The 14,395-nt window shown below is 43.2% G+C and overlaps 1 protein-coding gene and 1 non-coding gene across 2 annotated transcripts in view; one reads left to right on the forward strand and one right to left on the reverse strand.

Annotated features, from left to right (window-relative positions):
• LOC126470667 (latrophilin Cirl) overlaps positions 1–14,395 on the reverse strand; it is a 781,142-nt gene that overhangs the window by 738,918 nt on the left and 27,829 nt on the right. The window lies entirely within an intron of this gene.
• Trnaa-cgc (transfer RNA alanine (anticodon CGC)) lies at positions 14–86 on the forward strand. Its single transcript has one exon. It is a non-coding gene; the product is annotated as a tRNA-Ala (tRNA).

The following is a 14,395-nucleotide window of genomic DNA, read 5'->3' on the forward strand; positions in this document are numbered from 1 at the left end:
CCGATGTACACCGAGCGGGGTGGCGCAGTGGTTAGCACACTGGACTCGCATTCCAGAGGACGACGGTTCAATCCCGTCTCCGGCCATCCTGATTTAGGTTTTCCGTAATTTCCCTAAATCGTTTCAGGCAAATGCCGGGATGGTTCCTTTGAAAGGGCACGGCCGATTTCCTCCCCAATCCTTCCCTCACCCGAGCTTGCGCTCCGTCTCTAATGACCTCGTTGTCGACGGACCGTTAAACACTAACCACCACCACCACCGATGTACATTGAATGTATTTTATTGCTGTGTGGACGAGGAGTGAGTCCTGCATGTGCGCTCGTAGTTTTTAGTTGCACCGTGAGTTTTTGAACACAGATGCGGGAATGGCACAGTGAGAAAAAAAAAAAATTGAGTTCATCAACAAGGCTATTCGAAATGACCGCAACAGTTAGTTGGTTGCGTGTTCCATTGATGAACCACACGGTATGGTAGCCGTTATGATGTGGAACGTGTCAAGTGCACAAGCAATGCACATATGAAACAAGATTATATATATCTCAAACAATACTGAGTTAAAGATTAATATTTCTATTATTTACCCCATTCACTTAAATGGCACAAAATGCATATACCATATTTATAGATTTATTTATTCCTATTCAAGAATTCATCTATGGTATAGAAGGAGTTGTCAAGGAGATATGATTTCAATTTATTTTTGAAGCTACTACTGCTGTCTGTCAGACATTTTATTTCATCTGGTAATTTGTCGAAAGTTTTTATAGCAGCATATTTTACCCCTTTCTGTGCCAAAGATAGGTTGAGTAAGGGATAGTGTGTTTCTTTTTCTGGTATTATAATCATGAATGTCACTGTTTTTTTTAACTGGTCCACGTTGATGATAAAAGATTTCATTAGTGAGTAAATGTACTGTGAGGCTGTTGTAAGAATTCTCAATCTTTTACAAAGATGCCTACAGTATGTGAGACTATGAACCCCACACATTATCTAGCCATTTTCTTTTAAGCAGTGAATACTTTTCTTCTAAATGTTGAATTATTCCACAAGACATCAGAGAGTGAAAGTATGCAAAGTACGTTAGCTTATTAATTTCAATATATTGAAAATTGGCAATTATTCTGATTGCAAAAGTTGCTGAACCTAGTCGCTTTAAAAGATCCAAAATATGAATTTTCCAATTAAGATTCTCATCTATATGTACTCCCAAAAACTTAGTATGCTCTACCCTGTCCAGTGACTTGTGTTGATGTGTTATATTTATTGAAGGAACTTTTCTCAGTATGTTACAATAATTTTTATAGTGTAAAACCTTTGGAGTCTAAGACCTTAAGCTATGATGTTCACAATCATCGTCTTTATGTATGTGTCCACAGTCGCTGTAGCATTTAGGACGTATCAAGCAATCCGTGTTTTCAGTTCGAACAGTTACGCTTATCTATTTAATGTGTCATGTATAACGGCACCCACATATGAATGCACTTTATCATTTTACTATGATAGTTGCACCAGTACGTTCTATGGTTGTGCTGAACTACGGATGCTACGTCATTTTTTTTCCACAGTAGCTTGTGGATTATAACATGCTGCAAGCATAACAAAGTTTGGAGTTATGTGGCTTAATAATGCCCAAGGCGGCGACATGAGCTAACTGCTAATAATGGAATAAAGAGTTTATTTCAAAATAAAAAAAAACAGATAAGCAGAAATAATGACTTCTTTTAAGAAACCCAGTCATCCTTCCGGGTGAAATACAACATAAAAAATGAAACTTTCTGGCAGATTAAAACTGTGTGCCGGACCGAGACTCGAATTCGGGACCTTTGCCTTTCGTGGGCAAGTTCTCTACCAACTGAGCTACCCAAGCACGACTCACGCCCCGTCCTCACAGCTTTACTTCTGCCAGTACCTCGTCTCCTACCTTCCAAACTTTACAGAAGCTCTCCTGCGAACCTCGCAGAACTAGCACTCCTGAAAGAAAGGATATTGTGGAGATATGGCTTAGCCACAGCCTGGGGGCTGGAGAGTGAAAATCTCATTCTGGAAACATCCCCCAGGCTGTGGCTAAGCCATATCTCCACAATATCCTTTCTTTCAGGAGTGCTAGTTCTGCGAGGTTTGCAGGAGAGCTTCTGTAAAGTGTGGAAGGTAGGAGACGAATTACTGGCAGAAGTGAAGCTGTGAGGACGGGGCGTGAGTCGTGCTTGGGTAGCTCAGTTGGTAGAGCACTTGCCTACGAAAGGCAAAGGTCCCGAGTTCGAGTCTCGGTCCGGTACACAGTTTTAATCTTCCAGGAAGTTTCACATCGGCGCACAATCCGCTGCAGAGTGAAATTCTCATTCTGGGAACATAAAAAATAATTACCTTATAGGCATGGAGTTCACTACGGTATCAGCTGTAAAGAGAAAATTTGGGTTAATGGGCGGAGTAAATCCACAACCAACTCTGCCATTACCTGTTGTTTACTAACACAGTTGCACAGTTATATCGGGTGGCACACGCCGACGTCGTCGTGAAAGAACAGTTCTGGAAATCTCGTGAAGTAATGCGTGGAGAAATCTTCTGAGACACACAGGCAACAATGGTCGCGGAGGGAGCTTCATTTATTTTCCAGGACGTCACGTCGCGTAATTATGAAACGCCGCACGCCGGCTAATCGAGAGGTTCCCGGTCGGCAGCTGCCCACCGCCGCGCCTAGATTTTCTCGGATAAACGTGAATGACGGCAACACGCTGAATCCTCGCAGCTCGATTTAAGTCGGCAGCTGTCTCGACCGAGGCGTCCATAAAGACGCAGCAATCGGCCGGAGTAGATGGCACGATAGCGAGTATTTATTTCGATTTTTGCCGGCAATGCTAATCGCCGCTCTCCGTCCCGACAGTTCGTTAGCTGCGCACGTCCCGATGTCGACGTCCGGGACATATCAGCTAGGACCACCGAGTCGCTCGTGTAATGAGAGCGAATTACAGCAGTACCCTGCGCTCTCGCCGAACGACGACAGTGACAAAAGTGGCAAGGGAATATTGCCAGGACCAACCGGCCCCGGCCAGCTACCGCATTTACGTCCTCGTATATCTGACACGAGGACCACCAAGTCTCCCAGCTGTGGTCTAACCTTCTACCAACGCGCCGACTGGTTCGAAAAAAAGTGACGAAGTCTCGATACAGCGGCCGAGTGGTAAGAGACAACGACAATGTGTTTTTTATTACTTTCTGTTAGTTAATAGCTTAATCTTTCTGCACGGAATCCACTTCTCAACCAAGGTCTTCTTTCCATCTAATGTACAAATGGCTAAATGGTTCAAATGGCTCTGAGCACTATGGGACTTAACATCTGTGGTCATCAGTCCCCTAGAACTTAGAACTACTTAAACCTAACTAACCTAAGGACATCACACACATCAATGCCCGAGGCAGGATTCGAACCTGCGACCGTAGCGGTCACGCGGTTCCAGACTGAAGCGCCTAGAACCGCACGACCACACCGGCCGGCTAATGTTCAAATCCGTCACAATGTGAATCGTTTGAAATTAGAAGATCGGTAAAAGACTAGCAATACCATGAAAGCTCATTTTCGCTCTTACGCTTCTGCACTATTTACTTTCAAACAACGATAGCACTTAACTGTAGAATTTTACAGGTAAATAGGATGTAGAAATCACACATCCCCGCACTTAAAAATAATTTTTATTCCGTCTTCGTTGTTAGAGCCGTGATAGTGGAATCGGATTGTCAGATGTTAACGACAGAGTGTATCAGAATTGTATCTTTGTAGTTATCAAAACTAAATAAAACAGTGCAGGGAGTTGATCCAGTTTCACAGCCGACACCGGTGCATTTTCTTCGTTTAATGGGCAGAGAGCATCGCAACGATTTGCAGCGCGTTGATGTCGTATACAGGCATCCCGTAGTTCTAGGAAGAACAAGCGAATTGTTACAAAATGGTTTTATGAGGTTTTGAAACGGAAGTGGCGGCTGATGAGAAAGAAGATCTTACAGCCGTTTCGTAACACCACATAGGTGGAAGACAAAGACGTATTCTGCAAGAACAATCTGTAGACGGCGGCCAAAAGTTTTAAGATATCGCAGAGTAGGTGTGCGCCAAAAATGGTAATATCCGAGAGAGGACAACCTTCGTCGCCAATATATCGGGCGAGCAACAGACAGCTTTGAAACACTTACGATGAATCACTAACGCGGGCTCGAATTTTTATCAGCCCCTCGGATTAAGGCCCAATCGGGAACTCGTACATGCTTTTAGTTCGCAGTAAAAAGAGAGGAACAAGAAACGGAAAGGAAAAAAGAGGATGATTTGATGCATTCGTTCGCATCCGGCTGAGCTAAGTGTAATGTTGGCAGATAGGAACCCGTATTTGCGCACATAAAGCCATCGGATGGCACGGCGCGCTCCCTAATGACGAAATCAATTTAAAACGGCAACCTCGCCTAAATCACGACTGACCAACCGTCGCCTACAGTCGACGCCAAAATGTACAAATAACAAACAAAAAACGAGAGAACCCATTTGTGGCATTCGGAAATTTAATTTCGGCAGTAATACGTGTTAAGTTACGGCAAAGGGCGTCTCGTGAGGCTGTCACTGGACTCAGTTTAGACGGCTCTACCCGCAGCACGGCATCTGCGCTACTAATGGAGCTGCTTTGCACACTCCACAAATTCCAAACATTATTAATTCCCTCCTACCACTCACCCTTTTCCTGCCACGTACGCAGATGGTGCTATTGAAGAATCACCAAATATATTCCTCGGCGCGCTTGCTAGTGTCTTCTGTCTTGTACTTACGGTCATCAGTAACATACGCAATGAAGACGGCAGAAACGGTTAACTATCTATATTACATACGTATATTACTAAATGGCGGACCCGTTGCACGTCACCCGCTTACGGTAGCAAGTTGCCTGTGTATCTGCTTCGAGAGGCAATAAAAATTTGATTTTCAGCATTTCACACAATCACTGACCTAATTTAAAATGCTGTCATAATCTGTTTATTTAGACGTATACAGGTTTAAAAGTAAGGCAGGTATTGTAGTTAGGGAGTGCGTGTCAGCGGAATTGACGGCGCGCAACTACTAGGACTTCATTCATCAAGTATTTGAGAATTAGAGCACTTTGCAACTTCCAACAAACTTTACTTATAATTTCGACGCTTTACAAACTTCTTATCGCAAACACCCCCACAAAATGAAGGAGGGAAAATAGTTTATTGTTTACTACATTTTTGTTGTTCGTGCAGTAAAACTTCAGAAGCAGGCATGGCGTTATAATTTATTACTTCTTTAGTACTATCTCTGTTTGCAACACGTTCTGCAGACAGTATCCTTATATACCAGTGAATGAACAAAATTATATCACTGAACGACAGGTAGTTCGAGGGATATAACGTGAAGAAACACTGAGATGCGTGAAAAACTAGCTTTTTCTAAAAATTGAACGCAAGTTACAACACAACACCCATTAAGTGTTTGATAACGAGAGCAGTTACAAACTTTCACCAAACTGTAAACATAATTTCAAACCTTTTCTAAACTTTCTCTCGCTTACATGTTTAACTGGAGATTACTGGTTCGTGGCGCTATGTTCATAAAAATATAAGGGAATAATAAAAATGTTGTCGAATAGTACGACCGACATTAAATGAATCACAGAAATAAGGGAAGATATAAGAGAACTCCAAATTACATTAGATCACTTAAAAAACAAAACAGAGAAAATCAGAGTACTGCAAGACACACCAACCAGGCTACAAACGAAGAGCAATAAAGGGCTAATGGTAGAGGAATCTCAGACAAAAAGAGAGAGAAAATATCAGAACGAATTAAGTAGTATTGGGCAGACAGAAGAGCAAAACACCCTTCACATAATGATAAATTATAATAATCCCTGTATAACCACTGCAGTATTGATTTGTCGTATTGACTTACTACAGAACTGTATTGCATTATTAATGACACCAACCTGCACAAACCTTTGTATAAGTGACTAGAGTGGTCCACCGAAGGGCATAAAATTTAAACAAATAATAAATTAAAAAACTGGTGCACTGGTGCGTGCCCATATGCGCTGTCGACTGGAGCTGCATCTGAAGCGTGCCCGCGGAGTTTAAAACTCTCTAGTCAAATTGAAAAGACACTAACTTATTTGTAAACTAATCACGTGATTGAGGCTGTTTTACACATGAGGGTCGAATTCTTTAAAGAATCGGAGATTTATCTGTTATTTTCTAAATGTAACTACCAGCATTCCCCGACAGTCCCTTATCCTAGTAATTCTCACTCAAACTCCTCGAGCACTTATGTATCTCGTTCCGACAAAATAAGATCGTTACAACAACAGCAGATCGCGCGCTCATTATTCCTTCATGCCAAGAAAGTGAAGACCCAATCAGTGTAAAGGTATTCAAAAATACATCTTGCACGCGGTCTCCGTTGAAGTGGCGTTTCAATTTGTAGCAGTCCTCCAAAACAAAAAGTTTCTTCTGTGCCCCCTTTTTTGAGTAACATACTATCATGAGATTTCAGGACTGCAGAAATCACCGAGTCCCTTGTCTTATGCATATGCCATGTCTTTAATTTGTTCATAAATGCAACATTAAACACCAAGTGTCACAATCATCAATAATTAATTATCTTATCAAACTGACTGGCGAGTTTTGAACTGCGCGGGCACGCTTCAGATGCAGCTCAAGTCGATAGACGGCTGTCATACCGCCAATAACTGTGGGCATGCAGCACTGCACCGATTCTTTTTTTTTATGAACATAGCGACGTCCGGCAGTAACCTCCAGTCGTAAAAATTTGCCTTACGATGGCGACTTCGTTGCCAGCCGGAATGATGATGCAAGAAGTATACATAATCGAGTCGTAATTCAGTACTGATTACGACGGGAAAACTGCAACATACAATTACAATGATCTACAGCGTAAGAGAGGTGATACATAAAAAAATCTCAAATTCGGTTTCTGCCTTGTCCACTGACTACTGCACCATTAGTAATCCAGCCAAAGCTGCACAAGCCCTCCCCCCCTTTTTTTTAAAGACACCAAAGCTTCCTAGATTTATCTGATGGATGGTGGTGACAAAGCTGGTCCCCACGCGACATGTAGATAACTGAGCGAGCAACTTCCACAGCGGAACAAGTGTATGGGGGATTACCTAACGCGCAGTTCGCGTGCTGGAAGCGAAACCTGGTCATGAAACTGAGAGCAAAACGTCGATGGCACACGAAAAGCTTACCTCGTATCACTTAGTCTCTAAGCCATTTAACCTACACCATTCACAGGCGAATCAATAAAAAAATTACATTACTGTTCAGAAAGGAGTATGCTGATGGTGTCACAACTTGACAGGAGTAAAGGGAAATAACGCGCTGAACTTCAGAGCGTTTCTAGGATGATTTCCACGTCCCCCTGCATAGCTACAGGGCACTTGTACTCCTGCTGCTATCCTCTAATGAGGCCTCACACAATGTTAAAATACTATTTTAGCTTACTTCACATGTTTGTTTGAATTGACGTTTTCCACAGTAGCTGTTAAATATTTACAAGTTTTTGTCTTAAGCATAAAGGGGTTTCAGACTCGTTTCGCTTTTATTTTATTTGAAAACCTAAATAAACGCTTCTCGTGTAATACGTCTAAGACGGAAAAACACGCGTCTGGCCATCCTGATTTTGGTTTTCCGTGATTTCTCTAAATCGCTTCAGGCAAATGCCGAAACGCGTCCTTTGAACAGGGACACGGGAGATTTCCTTCCTCTTCCTTCCCTAATCTGGTGGGACCGATGATCTAGCTGTATAGTCCCCTCCCCATAATCAACCAACCAACCAACGGAAGAACAGTAACAACCGATTGCTTACTTAAATTTGTCTGTAGTTTATATTACGTCGTTGGAACTTCGAGCTTCGAAAAGAGGTCCGCGTATCTTTACTTTTGTTACCGTCTCATTTTCCCATTTATTTGTTTTCTCTTCAATGTACGACTGTGTACACTAAGAACCGACTGTGATCCTTTGGTGCAGAGCCGAGTGGATGGTCTGAATCAGAGGCTCAGGCGGTTCTGTGACCGTGTGGGCTGCAGATTCCTTGACTTGCGCCATCGGGTGGTGGGTTTCCGGGTTCCGCTTAATAGGTCAGGAGTCCGCTACACACAGGAGGCGGCTACACGGGTAGCGGGGGCTGTGTGGAAGGGACTGGGCGGTTTTTTAGGTTAGAGGGTATCAGGAAACCACAGAAGGGGCGTCCGTCTAAAAGTGGGCGGGTAAAACACAGTAAGGTAGCTGTAGAAACGATTGGTATTGTAAACTGTCGTAGCTGTGTTGGGAAAGAACCAGAGCTCCAAGCCCTAATAGAAAGCACTGAAGCTGAAATAGTTGTAGGGACAGAGAGCTGGCTAAAGCCGGAAATAAGTGCAGCCGAAATTTTTTCAGACGATCGAACAGTGTTCGGAAAGGATAGATTAAATGCAGTTGGTGGTGGAGTATTTGCTGCTGTCAGATGTAGTTTGCCTTGTAGCGAAATTGAAATAGATAGTTCGTGTGAAATAGTATGGGTCGCGGTTATACGTGGCAATCTGACTACTCTATTAATTGGATCGTTTTACCGACCCCCGACTCAGAAGATATAGTTGCTGAACGGTTCAAAGAAAACTTGAGTCTCATTTCAAATAAGTACACCGATCATACAATTATCGTCGGTGGTGGCTTCAATCTACATCGATATGCTGGAAAAATTATACGTTTAAAGCCGGCGGCAGTTATAAAACGTCATTCGAAATTGTACTGAATGCTTTCGCAGAAAATTATTTTGAACAATTAGTTCACGAGCCCACTCGAAGCGAAAATGGTTGTCAAAGCATACTTGACCCTTTATCAATGAATAATCCTGGACAAATAGTGAGAATTGTGACGAATACAGGGATTAGCGACCACAAGGCAGTTGCTGCTAGGCTGAATACCGTAACACCGACAACCATCAAAAAGAAACGCAAAGTATATCTATTTAAAAAAGCTGATAAAAATGCTCTTAACGCCTTTTTAAGACACAGCCTTCACTCCTTCCGATCTGACCATGTAAGTGTAGAAAAGTTGTGGAACGTTTTCAAAGAGATAGTATCGACAGCAATTGAGGGATATATACCACATAAATTAATAAGTGATGGTACTGATCCCCCATGGTACACAAAACGGGTCAGATCGTTGTTACAGAAGCAACGAAAAAAGCACGCCAAATTTAAAAGAACGCAAAATCTTCAAGAGTGAAAAAGTTTTCCAAAAGTTCGAAATATGGCGCGTATTTCAATGCGAGATGCTTTTAATAATTTCCACAACGAAATTCTGTCTCGAAATCTGGCAGAAAACCCAGAGATTCTGGTCATACATAAAGCACACCAGTGGCAAGACGCAATCAATACCTTCACTGCGCGATAACAACGGTGAAGTCACTGATGACAGTGCCACTAACGCAGAGTTATTAAACTCGGTTTTCCGAAACTCCTTCACCAAAGAAGACGAAGTAAATATTCCTGAAGTCCAATCAAGAACAACTGCCAAGATGAGAAACATAGAAGTAGTTATCCTTAGTGTAACAAAGCAGCTTAACTCACTTAATAAAGGCAAGGCAGCCGGCCGGAGTGACCAAGCGGTTCCAGGCGCTACAGTCTGAACCCGCGCGTCCGCTATGGTCGCAGGTTCGAATCCTGCTTCGGGCATGGATGTGTGTGATGTCCTTAGGTTAGTTAGGTTTAAGTAGTTCTCAGTTCTAGGGGACTGATGACCTCAGATGTTAAGTCCCATAGCGCTCAGAGCCATTTGAACCATTTTTAAAAGGCAAGGCCTCCGGTCCAGATTGTATACCAGTAAGGTTCCTCTCGGAGCATGCTGATACAATAGCTCCATATTTAGCAATTATATACAACCACTCGCTCACAGAAAGATCCGTACCTGAAGACTGGAAAATTGCTCAAGCCACACCAATACCCAAAAAGGGAAGTAGGAGAAATCCGCTGAATTACAGGCCCTGTATCACTAACGTCGATATGCAGTATGGTTTTGGAACATATACTGTATTTGAACATTATGAAGTACCTCGAAGAAAACGATTTATTGACACATAGCACGGATACAGAAAATATCGTTCTTGTGAAACACAACTAGCTCTTTATACTCATGAAGTAATATGTGCTATCGACAGGGGATGTCAAATTGTTTGCATATTTTTAGATTTCCAGAAGGCTTTCGACACCGTTCCTCTCAAGCGTCTTCCAGACTGCGTGCCTACGGAATATCGCCTCAGTTGTGCGACTGGATTCGTGATTTCCTGTCAGAAAGGTCACAGTTCGTAGTAACAGACGAAACGTCATCGAGTAAAACACAAGTAATATCCAGCGTTCCCCAAGGAAATGTTATAGGCCCTCTATTGTTCCTGATCTATATTAACGATATAGGAGACAACCTGAGGAACCGTCTTAGACTGTTTGCAGATGATGCTGTCATTTACCGTCTTGTAAAGTCATCAGATGACCAAAATGAATTGCATAATGATTTAGATAAGATATCTGTGTGGTGCGAAAAGTGGCTGAATAAAGGAAAGTGTGAAGTTAATCACGTGAGTACTAAAAGAAATCAGCTAAATTTCGATTACGCGAAAAGTCACACAAATCTGAAGGTTGCAAATTCAAATAAATTCTTAGGGATTACAATTACAAATAACCTAAATTGGAACGATCACATAGATAATATTGTGGGTAGAGCAAACCAAAGACTGCGATTCACTGGCAGAACATTAGAAGGTGCAACAGGTCTACTAAAGAGACTGCTTACACCACGCTTGTCCGCCCTATTCTGGAGTATTGCTGTGTGGTGTGGGATCTGCATCAGGTGGGACTGACGGATGGCATCGAGAAAGTACAAAGAAGGGCAGCTCGTTTTGTATTATCGCGAAATAGGGGAGATAGTGCCACGGACATGATATGTGAATTGGAGTGGCAGTCATTAAAACAAAGGCGCTTTTCGTTGCGACGGGATCTTCTCATGAAATTTCACTCACCAGTTTTCTCCTCCGATTGCGAAAACATTGTTGCCACCCACCTACATAGGGAGAAATGATCATCACGATAAAATAAGAGAAATCAGGGCTCGCACAGAAAAATTTAAATGCTCGTTTTTCCCGCGTGCCGTTCGAGAGTGGAACGGTAGAGAGACAGCTTGAAGGTGGTTCATTGAACCCTCTGCCAGGCACTTTATTGTGAATAGCAGAGTAATCACGTAAATTTAGATGAAAGTTCAGTTATTTCGATCTTTCCGAATATGCTCACAACTATTGATCCAAAAATTCAACTTCGGTAACTTAGGGCCATCTTTCAACTGTATAAATCTCCCTTCTAATACCAAATTTTATTTTGTTCGTCTAAATGGTAAGATGTCAGACTACAAATCCTAAAGTTTGCAGCGAATCCTCGGTCAGCCTTAGGTATCTTAGAGTCGCTTGTCAGATTTTTTTTTTTTTTAATGCGGAAGAGATGACAAGCTGACCCACGGGTAGAAGTACTGATTAAACTGCAGGTCTCCTACGACCGGCTTGGTAAGTCAGTTCAAAGGTGTAAGAGGCCACAAGCTCATCCCTTGCAGTGCGACCATTCGACGCAGAGCACTGCGTTATTGAAACCGACCTTCGGTTAAACAGTTCTACCTCGCGTCTGAATTGTGAAAACACCCACTCGAAAATGTACAAAATACGATAGTAAGTTTCCTTTACAATAGATGCTGATATGGCTACTTTTTTCTCTGAACTGGAGAAACTCATCCTTCGAATATTACTACCAAAAATCACGAATCGGACATTAAAATTAACTGAGCCCTTTACTTATATCTGCTACGACGCACTAGTCGGTTAGCGGAACGTCACAGCTTTCGTTAACGACTGTTTTTCCAGAACCGCGACATACTGGAGAACTATATTTCAATGTTTACAGCTTCTCTAGCACATATATTATGGTGAAAGAGCTGTGGATTGTTCGGTAAATGCTAATGGCTCCGTAACGTACATTTCAGATGAGGTGTAACGCCAGCGGGAGGAAAACTCCGCGGGGGAAAAGCTAACACTATGAGACCACAGTACCACTGCACAGTTGATGGTTTTCGCTTGGACACTCTTGTCGCAGCCGCGCGGAGTGGCCGCGCGGTTTGAGGCGCCATGCACGGATTGTTCGACCCCTCCCGCCGGAGGTTCGAGTCCTTCCTCGGGCATGTGTGTGTGTGTGTGTGTGTTGTTCTTAGCATAAGTTAGTTTATTTTAAGTAGTGTGTAAGTCTAGGGTCCGATGACCTCAGCAGCTTGGTCCCTTGGGAATTCTCTTTCAAACACACACTCTTGTCGCAAGACTCTTGTAGTAATGAACATATTCGTGTTCATTGCGCAGGTGAAACTAAGTAGTGGGGCTACACGGAAAGTATGGTGGAATTTCTAACAAAAATTGTTTTTGTTGAAGTCCTTACATGTTTCTGTATTTCCTACATAGTCTCCACATCTGTTTATAGATTTTTCATAACGCTCTACCAAGCTTCTGTATCCCTAAGTCATAGGCGTCTTCCGCATGTGGGATATCCAGTCTCTAAACTGCGATATTGCAGCGCCTGTGTTAAGAGTCCGCAGCTCGTGCGGTAGCCTTCTCGCTTCCCGCGCCCGGGTTTCCGGGTTCGATTCCCGGCGGGGTCAGGGATTTTCTCTGCCTCGTGATGACCGGGTGTTGTGTGATGTCCTTAGGTTAGTTAGGTTTAAGTAGGTCTAAGTTCTAGGGGACAGATGACCATAGATGTTAAGTCCCATAGTGCTCAGAGCCATTTGAACCATTTGTTGTTAAGAACGATGCCATGTTCCTTCGGACATGCGTACATGCACTGCGGCGACTACAGCAGTTATGAAATACAAGAATTGTATTCGCAGCTGCGAATACAAACATACGTCAGCTGTACAAGGGAATGGCGACAAAGAAAATTCGTACCGGACCGGGACCTGAATTCAGATTTGCCGCTTCATGCGAGTGGTCGCCTTAACGGCCAGACCCAATTTCCACTGTCGTATTTCTTGCATCATTTCATGTATTTCATAGCCGCAGTGCTGTTCCTTCGGATACGCATGTATGTCCGAGGGAACATTGGAGCGTTCTTCTTAACAACACAGACCTGTATTTATCCGCCGATACCACGCAGTGACTCCCAACTAAATAATGTGTGGACGAGTACAGGTATGGCGGAGGGATGTATTTAACCACCAACATGACGTTTCCCGTCATTTTACTACAACGAATCGTATCAGTAAACGACGGGTTTTCGAGAGCTCAGTTTTCAGGTGCTTCGAAACGGGATATATTCACAGCACGTAGGTTGCAATACAAAACCACAAAAGCTAATATGGCGTCTTCAGACTCTGAATTGAAAATAGATGGCGTGCATGTGACGTAGGTGGCATTCTCCCATCTCATTGGCCTACGTTCAACCGCAATGTCAGAATATCTGTCACGATTGATATTGCTCCCGAACGTGCTTTTTCCGCGCTCTGACGTCAGCGACTGGGCACACTCAACGTGAACGGCTTCTGTGTGCATCGCGAGGGCACACGGATGCCAGTTGCTTTCATATGGTCACTTCCCAGAGTGTGAGAGGTCGCTACCACGCCGTGGAATTCCGCCCACCGAGAGATTTCACAGTTACGTGAGAAAGAACAGTGATGAAACACGGAAAACTATTGTGGAACTTACGGGAACGTTGAAATTTTGCTGAGTTTGTGGGACTTCTTAACATGGCTCGGCGTCATTACAGTCGCTTTATTGCTGAGCGCAACTGAAACACAAGCCAACGGACTCCCACTTCTGAGAAAAGCAAGTTTTTACGTGTTCTTCTGTCGCGCTCGATTTACTTGCTCTCTACGCAGAAGCCCAGCCCTGCAGTTTATTGTGCCGCCGGACTCTAGCGCCCAACAACACGAGGTAGTGTTTCGTCGTACGCCTACATCACCCGTAACTGTAGAAAGTACAGCGCTACGTTAAAAGCCTATACATGTGAACACTGGGAACCTATACTGTGCCACCTGCACATTTGTCTGATAACTGCAATAAGAGCCATTCACTGGGTATTGGTCAACATCTCTCGCAGTTCCACGTAAACTTTTCATGACAAATAAGTCACGTGTCTCAATGCACACGTGGGCATTCATGTGCCCCTTCTCTTTGGTAATTAGTTTTGATGTTGGACTTTAAGAACTATTTGAAGCCAACAGGTCCATCGCTTGCTCATTGAAGAGCGTTTTTTTTTTCTTCTTGTTACAGTTGGGTATCGAGTGCAGTTTCCGCAATGTCCTTCGTTTGTATGCGAGAGAAGATCAG

This window comes from Schistocerca serialis, chromosome 3 (assembly GCF_023864345.2).
Source record: "Schistocerca serialis cubense isolate TAMUIC-IGC-003099 chromosome 3, iqSchSeri2.2, whole genome shotgun sequence".
Lineage (NCBI taxonomy): Eukaryota > Metazoa > Arthropoda > Insecta > Orthoptera > Acrididae > Schistocerca > Schistocerca serialis.